Source organism: Trachurus trachurus (genome assembly GCF_905171665.1).
Source record: "Trachurus trachurus genome assembly, chromosome: 21".
NCBI lineage: Eukaryota > Metazoa > Chordata > Actinopteri > Carangiformes > Carangidae > Trachurus > Trachurus trachurus.
In genome coordinates this window covers 482,926-493,603 of record NC_139899.1, presented here as the reverse complement: position 1 = coordinate 493,603, position 10,678 = coordinate 482,926, and positions in this window count along the sequence as shown.

Sequence of the window (10,678 nt, the reverse complement as noted above, 5' to 3'; positions counted from 1 at the left end):
TTTTTTTCTCCTTTTTTTTTCCTTACAAACATCCTTATCACATTGTCCACAATGCTGGGAACGTGAATGGTGTAAATAATTTTGTAAATCTATCATTTCTGAAGATGCGAGTGTGTGGATGTGTGCGCGCATGATTTATATATATACAGTATTTATGAGTAGGTCATACTCAAGAGCATTCATCCATGAAGCGACCATCGTATGTGACAGTGTGTTGGACGCTGATAAAGAATCTGTTTGTTCTACTTGTGTTTTTCAAAAAGGGAGGGGTGGGAAACAGGCCGGGGGTTACTGACAGCTTTCAACAAGCTACTGTATTTGTCTGTCTGTATTCTTTGTCTTCATCTATATTTTGTCATCTTTCTATTTTGCCTGTATTTGAAAGTGAAGAAAGGAAAGTATCACTACCTTCTGTGTGAGTTGCTTATGCCATGTTATCACCACTCAGACATAAATATGTTTCATGAAGATGTAGTGCAAGTCTGGTTATGTAAAGACTCACAATGGGCATGTGTTCTTTGCTACTGTATGTCATTTGAGAGAACTGACAACAAGTATGTGCATCCTGCTTCCACACTTTTGTGAAGTTTGAAGTGGATGATCAACTGGTGGTTTCAGACACACAGACTAAAATCAGACAGTTATCATGTAGATTCACTTTTTCATGATAACCTCTGTACATATTCATTTTCTCAACAATCTATAAATCAGCAGTGAGAACTTCTAGCACTTATGCACAGAACAGGCATCAAACTTTGCTGCCAGTCACTTGATTCACAGTAGTATCAAGCTGCACCATCACAAATACAGTCAGTACTTTTTTTTAATTTTTAATCTTGGATCAGCAGCTCGGGTCCTCGGTTTAATCAAACTGTACCGCCTACACTTAATGGCTGTCAAGTACTGCTTTGCAGCAAGTGATTAATGTGCAGCGACAGCACCATGACAGCACCATAAATCAAAGTAATTTACTGTGCAGCGATGCATCATGATAATTATTGAAGACACGGTCATGTCACCACAATGTGTGGAGAGTTTTGGCAAATGTAATAACTCCTGTGTATCTTTATGTTATGTGTATCAATATGTGAATCATTTTTCACGTGTGATTCTCCAAAGGGTTTTGTGAAGAGCCCAGTGACGCTTTGGTGTAATGTTGTAAAGCCTGACTTAAGCATTAAGGACAATGTCTGACATTTTTGTTTATACTGTACTGTATTTAACTTTGGTAGTCTTGACACATTGACTTTACACTGCTGTTTGAATGTAACTTGTGGTGTTTTTATTCTTTGGATGTAAAAAAAAAAAAAAACATATATATACTTATACATATACATTATATATTTACATACAATGTCTCTTTTTTTATTATATCACTTCATGAGTTTAGTGTTCAAGCCACTCCCATGCCAAATCTTTAGCAAGACACTTGTGGAAGTGATCTGACACCTGTGGCTCAGTGGTGAGCCGTCGGAATGAGGAACGTCTGCTATGTTGGCAAAGAGTCTCCACAGAAGGAACAAACAAGCTTTGTCTCTGTGTCATTCAGCCCCTCGATTCCTTTTATTGAACCTTTCAGTTCTATAATGACCAACCCATCATACCTTGAATTTTTAAGGACTATGTTATTGATGGGTGATAATCTGTTACAGTATTACTGTGAACTGTGTTGCTGTATATTTGGGTCATGACTAAGTGCAGCATTTCCCTGCTCGCATACATAAATAAATGAAAGACTAGACTAAAATCCCATCACAGCACGAGATAAATACTGCATGTGAGATTTAGTGAATGCTTTTCCTACTTACTGTTTGAGTTAAAGTCTCCCTTGTGATTTCTTTTATGGAATATGTGATGAACTTAACAGTCTTGTCTTTCTCAGCCATCATTATCCTGAATAATAACAGAAAACAGAGTGCCTCACGGAATTTTCTCTTGCTGTATGTTATTTTAATTAGATTAACAATATTTACAATTCACCAGTACTAGTGGTGTAATAAGATGCTGCTCTCAAATGATGCATTATGAATGCAGATTTCAAGAATTCTGTCTTAATGGAGTTTTATTAGTGTATTAGTGTTTATTATTCATGAGATTACATCAGTGCAGAGATGCTGAGATGCTGAGATTATTCACCAGTAGCAGATCACTGAAGCTGTCAGAAACTGTGCTCATTCACAAAAAGACCTGATGATCTGTTGTAATTGTTGTTTTCTCTCAGCATCTGCTTTGAAACCAAAGAAATCCACCACAACATGGAAAGCAGAGCTCCTATTTGATGTCGGGTTATCTCTCGCCACAAGAATGCATTCATAATGTCATTCCGAACCGCGCTCAGATAAGTTCAAAAGTTCATTCACAACTCTCTAACCATGGAACAACACAAGGATGTAGACATGTTTTCACCACCAGCCTGGACTGTACGCTACTTTGTCCAATTATAACTCCCTGTGCCGCTCATTTACTGCCGCTCCACTGCCTCCGACCAGCCTGAGCTGACATACGGAATTTCTTATGACCCAGCGTGTGGTAGGAGAAGCTTAGTTATAAGTCACAACATGCCACCTTGTGAAAGCCTTTAAAAATGAAAGATTTCATTCAGTGATGAAAAAGGTTAAGGCACACGTTTCCTCTAGTTCTATGTGAACAGACATTTCATGTCTTTTTCTCTGCTGCTGGTGACTTGTCTCCCTCTTACGTGACCTGAATAAGTAAGGCTGCACACCACTGCCTGGTAAATAGCGAGGAGAAGCTGCTTTAGGGCGCTGTCGCCTGCACTTAGCCTCAAAAGCAGTGATACATTTGTTCACTGCACAAAGTGCAACACAGGAGATACTACATTGTTCCCTTATTTACATTTTCAGACTAGAGTGAAGTAGAATTTTTCACGAGAAGATGTATCAACATTTTCTAGACTGAATTACAGCACCAGATATGTATATTCCGACATGTGCTGTAGAGTTAAACATGACATTTTGTAGTGTTCCTTTAAAGAACACTACAACACTGACGTCAAAGCTGATTTTGGCCAAGATATTTAAAACAGCTAAAATCAATATTTCAATATGGAAACAATGAGGCTGTGAAAGAAGCTGCTCAGTTCATCGGTGATGAACCGATGAACAGAGAATTATCACCTGACTCTGCAGCCCAGTGGCTCAATAGTGAGTTTCAGCTCATTATCTGGTGGGTTAGCTTGACTTTTTTTGGTTCGCTCACACTGCTCTGATCTCTGCTCTGTCTCATTTTCAGCCTCAGTGGGCCCTCGAAAAACCCAGTGAACACTCCCTGCTGAAGACCCAGATGGAAAATAGCAACTAGCTGCTGGAAACAGTGAAGCAATTAACGGCTAGAGACAGATATTTCTTTCAAGAGCCAGGAGACTTGGACTTCAGTCAGGTTGTTAATGTTGCACTGTATGTTGATGTATCTAGGTGCTCAGTCATGAGCACTGATACAATGGAGAGTTATTTGTTGTGTTTATTTTGAGTTTAACATGTTTTATATGTGTATGGGGCACAGTTGGCATATTCACCTTATTGATATTTGCCTATATGCAAAGTTTGCCCCCCTTTTCAGTAGTTTTTGTTGATTAATTGAACAATACAAGATGCTACAGCTTTACTCCATACATGGAGGTGCTTGTACTTAAAGGGATAGGTCAACATTTTGGCAAATTGGCCCATTGCCATAATCCAGGAGTAGGCTTGTTACCTTTAATTGTCGGTGCAATCTATTTTTAGAACGGCGGAGCAGAGAGCTGCTCAGAGCTACGCTACGGAGGCTTATGGGATTTCTTGCTTTCAAACTCATCAAAAACACAATCCAACAACTCCAAAACACTCTGGTGGACAAGTTGTGACCTGCACATTCACCACGCTATGGGATAATAATGGAACAGAGTTGTTTCCGAGGTAAATGCAGAGACTGCTTGCCAAAAAAACAGCCCCAGACAGGAAAAAACGCATCAGCGGTTTTGCATGAATTTACCTCAAAAACAACTCTGCCGATGGGCCAATTTGCCAAAATGTTGAACTATCCCTTTAACTTCACAGTTTACTTGAGTATTTCCAGTTTGTGCTACTTCATCGTTCCACATTATTTACATTTAATTCCACTACATTTCAGAAATAAATATTGTACTTTCTACTCCACTGCAGCTTCCATGCAAGATACTGTAAAGTCTGTAACACTTCAGTTCACTGAAGCACACACTCGCACTGTGCTGGCTTCTCTTTCGTCTCCAAAAGCCAGCCGTTGTGATTGTATAATTTGCCAACGGTGATGCAGTATACATCATTGCTGCTTTGTTGAGCTGCATTCTTGTCACATTACACCTTATAGTCTATTCGTGTGATGCTGTCAACTAATCGAGGGAGATACGACAAAGATATGCAGATTGTCTTGACCCATTTTCTTTCCTCACAACCAGATATTTTCATTTGACAACAGAAGATCATCGGTTCAAACTGAACTTTTCTAAACCAGGATCCTCAGCGAGTCAAGTAGATCCAGACGGAGAAAGTTATTCTGTAAACGGCTCAATGGAAATCAGGATGAGTGTTCTACAAGGGAAAGACGAGACTTGTGCAGCTGCCAGTAGGCCTACTTAATTAGACTCTAATGCACTGTAGCCACTGGAGCTGTTGCATTCCTCACACTGTGTGGTTACAGCAAAACTGCCTGAGCTACACGCTGAGGATGAAAGTTCCTCCCTCACTCGGTAGCGCAGTGATAAGTGACAAGTTTGATTAATTACATCATGACAATATAGACCCAACCTTCCACTGCACCACATCAAGGAAGGATGAGAAGGCGCCAATGTGTGTGCTTGTTGCTATCTAATCACCGTCATCCTGTAGCTTACCCCTCCATGACAGCAGAGGAAATGGGGACAAGGGGAGGCCCACAGCTTAATGAAAACATTTAGTCTGTCTCGAACTGATAGCTGCTGTTGTTTATATGGAGGAGTGCAGCCAGCTTCAACAGAAAGACGCTGAGTGAGACTGTTTACCTTTGGGGGGATCTCGGAAATTGCCATGTCCAAGCGGACAAAGCAGGATTTTAAAGAATGTTGCCTGAGCACGAAGCAGATTAGAGTCGGGGAACCAGGCCTAATTGTTACTACATGGATTGGGTTTTTTATCAGGATCATCTTGTTCTTTACATGTTTACTTGGACGTTCAGTGAAAGTTGTGCAATTTAAGGAATATGAATTTGTTTTTCGATACATTTACAGGTCGAATTGATATTGCAAGAACTTTTGTGTGAAATTCATCAACGTTCCCCTGCTTTGCTTTACAGACCAACACTTTAGTCAGCTCCAACCTAACAATACACGTTTATTTCCTCCACAAAGGAGGCTACATTTTCATGACTGAGTTAGTTAGTAAGTAAATTTATAACAACAAAATGTGCACAGAATTGGCGAAGCTAAGCACTATACTAAATGTCATGCTCACATTTTCACTTCTCTAGTGTTTTGTAGATTCAGCATTAATCCACACTTTGACAATGCATTGGAATATTTTAGATTCCTGTTTTCTGTTTCCTTCCCCATTCAGCCTTCCCCACGTTCATTCATTCATGCAGAGTTTCAAATTCATGGTGGCAACAGACCAGCAGAGCACTGCCAGCTTCATTCCGGTCCTTCAAAGACCTGACAATAGGAAATGTAAGGATAATACTGCCCTACAAAGGCAAAGTGCAGTAGCTATCTGCATATTTTGTTTTTTCTTTTTCTTTTTTCTTGCAGAATCTGCAAAGACTACTGTACTCCCTACATTCTATAATTCCACTTGAGCAAAGCAAAGCGCAGTATCTGAACCAAAACCAAGGCAAAAGTGCAGTATCTTCCATAAAACGGTCAAAATTGGTCAGAAAGACGAACTACTAAATACATTTAATTCAGTCCACCTTTTTCTAATCAATTATAGACTTGGTAGTTATTCATAATTATGATTAATGATGCTTAAACTTGACAATGAAAAACACAAAAAGCTGTTTTTCTCAGTTTGGCATTTCAGATACTGCACTTTGCCTTTGTAGGGCAGAGTAGGGATAAAACAATAAATGAGTGAATTCCACCTGTTGTTCCCACCTGCACCTCATCTGTAATTAAACCAGCAGATAATCAGCTCCAGTCCACGCCCTCTTTACCAGATTGTCTCAACCTATGTCAGACCTTCCAGCACTCAGACCGATCCCCCGGTTCTGCCTCGGCTTGCCCTAGACCACTTCTCCTCATCTCTGCCCCGGCAAACCCAACAGCCTTCTGTCCCTGACCCTCAAGTTTCATCTGTCCTCCTGGTTGGTGAGCCCTTGTTTCTGCGACATTGAGAGCCCAGTGCCTAAAACACCTCATCACTGTGAGTGCTCCTGGAAGCTATCCTATACTCTGCTAGTTCGATCCCCCGGTCTGTTCACAACCTTCCAACTGCCTGCTCTGTTTTGGTCAACAATTAGTGAAAACCTTAGCCTTGGTGGGAACATGTCAATAAATCTGAGATATAAGTGTTTATTTGATGCATTCAAAGTCAACATGACTTTTTTGTTATCAACCTGAAAACTAACATGGAGCCAGTAGGGATATAAGCATTGGAGTGATGTGATTGAATCTCATGGGACTGTTTCCTATTGGTATGGAAAGGTAGCATTATCCTTCATGTTGAGTCCCTTTGAGGACATAACATGACCTATTGTTTATGAGATTTGGGCATGGGCTCATCTCTACTTGTGCTTGTGTATTAAAAAATATGTATACTACCCACAAAAAGTTAGAGATGTTTGGCTTTTGGATAAAATTTCAGAATGCACCTAAAATGCACTCTAACCTTTACAGGTTAACTTAATTGAACCTTCTCTAAACTTTTGAATGCACATGTCCAATTGTTCAATGTTTCAGTACTGAATAAAATGCTGTTCTCTAACAAGGTGATTAACCACAAAAAATTACAAGCACCGTCTGATTTAGTGGTTCAGTTGTTATTGAACCACTAAATGTTCTGGTTCAATGACAATTTGTAGACAGTCCTCTTCTCTCTCCCTCTCCTCTCCACCATGTTCACATGTTGACATCATGAGACCAAGACAACACTTTGATCAAACTGATCAAGTTATTGAGACATTGAGATGTTTGTTGTGCTATAACCACCACTGTTGTTAGCTTTTGTTTGAGATAAAGAAATGACCATTGCATCCTTCTACTTAAAAGGCCTGCTTTCATGATAGAATATCACTGTAGCATTCACTTTTTATAGGGATATTCTTGTCAAAAAACCCTAACTTTTTTGTGAGTAGTGTATATTTAAGTGCTAGTTTCCCATCTCTTTATAGCTTTTCTTTTGCAAACTAGGAGTGAACTGCAGACTCTTTCTTGGGGCTTTAAGATCTCTGTTGGATCAGTTTGTGTTACTTCAGTTCATCTGGGTCTGTGACGCAACTGGCTGGCTGTGATCACTGCCATTTAACATTAATTGTACCTTGTCCCAAATGTTTATGAAACACGTCACTACAATCAAGCAACACTTATGACCTAATGTCCAAACCCAAAGTATCTGCGTAATCTGCTGGTGGATTCCCACTGGTTAAAGCACTAGTGAGGATTTGCACATGGGAACATTTGCTCTGGGTTATGTGAGTGCTTTGGTCATTTTATGGAAATGATGCTCTTGCCTAAACCAAAAAATGTTTATCCCACTGAACCAAAAAAACAACAACAAACAAACACGCTTCAATCCAAAGCAGCTAGTGTTCACCACAGTAAAGGACTGATTAAAAAACAAAAAAAAGAGGCTGTCTCATTACCAGAGCAGCATGACGTAACAGGGAATTTTGCCTGACTCTGTCTGACCTCTTCCCAGCACTCTTTCTCTGCTTCCTCTTTATCTCATCATTTTCTGACCCCCCACATCATTTTCTGACCCCCCCACAAACTCCTGTTTATACCCTGTGACTTCCCAGCAGGGGCCTCCTTAGGGATGACAGTGTGGACAGGTGCAGATATCTGAGGGTCGAGCTGTGGCTTCTCCCCCTGGCTCGTCTTCCTATTGCTTGCATGGCTGTATGTAGAGCTTTTGTAAATACCTGGGGGAACACCCAGGGGACTTCTGTTTATGAGACATGAAACTTTGATGTGGGGTGTTTTTTTTGTTTGTTTGTTTGTTTTTTGTCTTACTTTAACCCTTGATTATTGACACTTATTTAAAATTGAATGTGAGACAAAGTTGTGGAAATATAGATACTAGTTATGTCTAATTCACTGAGAAATACCTGTGAAGTCAGGAAGTCAGGGCACAGAGTCACAGTAAAGTTGTGGAGTGGAAAAAGCAGGTCTAATGGCTGCTGCAGGTCAGAGTGAGCTAATGTGACCCCGTAGATAGAGAAGACCAGTAAGGAAAGAAGAGGACATGTTACTGAGAGGTGTTTGGTCGGTAAGAAGTAATTTGACCCGGATTCTTTTGTCAGAGGAGGATTGGTTGACTGAGAGGGACAGTAGGTGATCAAACATGCAGCAGAGGGCTTATTATTTTTTAGGAGGATGGTGTTGGTACAGTAGTGGAGCCTCGTGCACAGGGCCGTTGAATAGGGGAGAAATGTGATGATAATTCTAGGGGCCCAGCGCCCAGTAGTCTAATCTTTGTATGAATGAATTATTCTGCTTAGACCCTGACTAATACTCGTAGTAATGCTGCAGTAGCATCAAAACAAAGTAGGCTAAATAAAAAATTATAATACATATGTAGTCTAAGAAAAAAAAGTGGAAAAGTCAGGGGGCAGGGGCCCACTTTAGTATTCTTTGAGGGGGCCCAGAATTCCTAGCAACGGCCCTGCACGTGCATACAGTACAGTGATCAGTAAAAGATAAACTGTATTCTAAGTGCTGGTTAACCAAATATAAAAAAAGGTAAGTATAAGTATTACACTAATGAACCAGCTGATAAACTTACTGATATAAATAGAAGTGAGAAAACAAGAGATTGCCTTGCCTATGCACACAAGCACCATCGTACTATACTTTCATCTGAACATGCATCCATATTTTTTTTTTTATCTGTCAATTGGCAGCTTTATACTGTGTCTGTGAATCTATATCCAGCTTGAAGTGCTTCCACGAAACAGCTAATGCCCATCAGCCAGAATGTGTTTGGCAGCTGACGCTGGAGAGTTTGATGACAGGTGTGTTGTAACAGGGGCACAGACACCGCTGAGAGTGAGAATAGAATAAGCCGTGACAGGGCTTTTTTACGTGTGTTTGTACTTTTGTATATGTGTGTGATGCTAAATATTTTGTATGAATGCAGTGTTGTGGGTGCATGTTGTGAAGAGTGTGTAGCCTATAGTGCAACCCACACTGAAAAGGGTCTGACGTGTTTCACTCCTACAGATCCACATGCTGTGTGATTTTTGCAATCAATGCGTGTTGTGTGTTTGTGTCCATGGAAACATGCATACACCCACTGTGTGCTATAACAGTCATACTTCCTGTGCCCTTGGATTTGACACCAGAGGTTTGGGGATTTAACTCTTTGCTAAATATGTCTCCTGGAAGCCGGAAGAGGTCAGCAGCTCAACTGACACCAACTGGATCAGCAGTAGTTCCACTGTAAGAAGCAAAATCACCTGCAAAGCAGCTGTTTGTGCCCAATCAGGAGTATTTAAACATGTCCAAAAAATGTCACTCACAAATGTAATTGTTGGTTTTACTGTAGACGGGTTTCTGTGCAACGCCCGCGGAGATATGCGCGTGCATCCAGGGGACAGAAAGCGGGACACTTCTCGTTGTTTACAAGTGGAGTCGAGCAGCAAAGGAGTTGTTGTGCTGTTAACTACACAAACCGGCAAAAGGATGGATGGAAATTATCCCGAGGGATCTCATCCGTTTGCCAAAAGAAGAAGATTATGACTCCAGGCCATTAAAAGGGCAGACTGGGGTCCCGAAGGACCTAAAGGGGGTGAGAGTCTGTGCAGCACCCGTGTCATTTAACTAAATAATAGTTTATAAATAATATAAATAAAAGTTTTCCACATAAATATTTATATGCACATGAAGTGGCCTCACTGGGCTTCTCTATGAGATAACTGTAAATGTCAGGTCATTTGGACATATCTGAAATCCATTCATCACTGGGAATATTATATAGGTCATTTAATAACAGGGGACCGTGCATTTGCTGTTGCAGCTCCAAAACTATGGAAGGATCTCCCTCAAAACATTAGACTGGCCTCTTCTCTGCCGGTTTTTAAATCTCTTCCTAAAACCCACCTCTTCTCCTTGGCCTTTGTTCCCTAGTATGACGTTGGCTTGATTGACTTGATTTGATTAGATTTTATAGACATCCAAAACAACCATCACAACCTGCTAAGTTGAGTGAAATTCGTGGACATTTCATCAAGTGCTTTTCTGGTTTGTGATGCAATGAAAGACAAAGAGGTTTTTCGATGAAATGACATTTTCTTTTGCAATTGAGTCAGGGAGAACTTACAAACAATACGGCATCTACATTGATATCAGTTCACTCCGAAGCAGTCTTTTGCCCCCTGGTTGTATTGTTTGGACACAAGAAACCTGTCTATATACTGACATGAAATTGTGTAACATTCCCAGAGGATGCTTTTGTGACTTTATCTATCAACATCCATTTGATAAACTGGCACAATCTCAGTCCATGTTAATGAT